Below are 1048 nucleotides of genomic sequence, written 5' to 3'. Positions count from 1 at the left end.
GAAAGAACAGCACAGAGGCGGAGGGAAAGCCTCACTAAGGAGGTGGAAATGCAGAAAAAGGGAGAGACTTCTCTCATAAGAGAGAAGAAAGCATTTTGACTTTAATCACGAACGTTATTAACATATTGGAGATCCGTTTGTGTTGACCATTTTTACACAAAAAGAGAGAGAGAGAGAGAGGGGTTTGGACCTTTGAAAATGACATTCAATTTAAGGCTCCGTTTGTTTTGCCGTAAAATGATTTACGAAAAATGTTTTACGTATTTACGGGTATTTGGCACTACGTAAAATAATAGTCAACGAAAAATATTTTTCCTTTGGCTGAAAATTCTTTTTTAATTTTACGAAAATGGTTTACGGTCAAAACCGTAAACCATTTTTCGACTTTGACCATCTCATTCTAGAATCGACGGACCATGCTAAGACCCATTGGGGACCTGCCCCGGACCTGACCGGGAGCCCGCCCGGGACCTCCCTAGGACCCTCCCGGGACTTGACCGAGACTCGCCCGGGACCTCGCTGAGACCTGATCGGGACCCGCCAGGGACTTGCCTGGGACCTGATCGAGACCTGACCGGGACTCACCTGGGACCTACCCGGCACCTCGCCGGGACTTGACCGGGACCCCGCGACTGGGACTCGCCTAAGACCCAATTGGACCTGCCTGGGACCCGCACAAGACCTGCTTGAAACCCTCCTAGGACCTGACCAAAACCCGCTCGGGACCTGCCCGAGACCTATATACCTGGGACCTGATCGAGACCTGCTCGGACCCAACCGGGACCTGCCGACCCCGCCTAGGACCTGACCGGACCTGCCTGGGACCCGCACGAGACCTGACTGGGACCCGCTCGAGATTTGCCCTTGACCCGCCCGGGACCTATCCGGAACTTGACCGGAACCCGACCGGACCTGCTTGGAACCCACCCGAGACCCCGCCGGGACCTGCTTAGGACCCAACCGGGACTTGAACGGGACTTGATTGGGACCTCCCCGAAACTTGCTCGGGACTTGCTCAGTCGGGTCTCGGTCAAGTCTTAGCGGGGTC

This window comes from Corylus avellana, chromosome ca4 (assembly GCF_901000735.1).
Source record: "Corylus avellana chromosome ca4, CavTom2PMs-1.0".
Classification (NCBI taxonomy): Eukaryota; Viridiplantae; Streptophyta; class Magnoliopsida; order Fagales; family Betulaceae; genus Corylus; species Corylus avellana.
The sequence above is the reverse complement of the archived record's forward strand: the minus strand, read 5'-3'. Positions refer to the sequence as shown.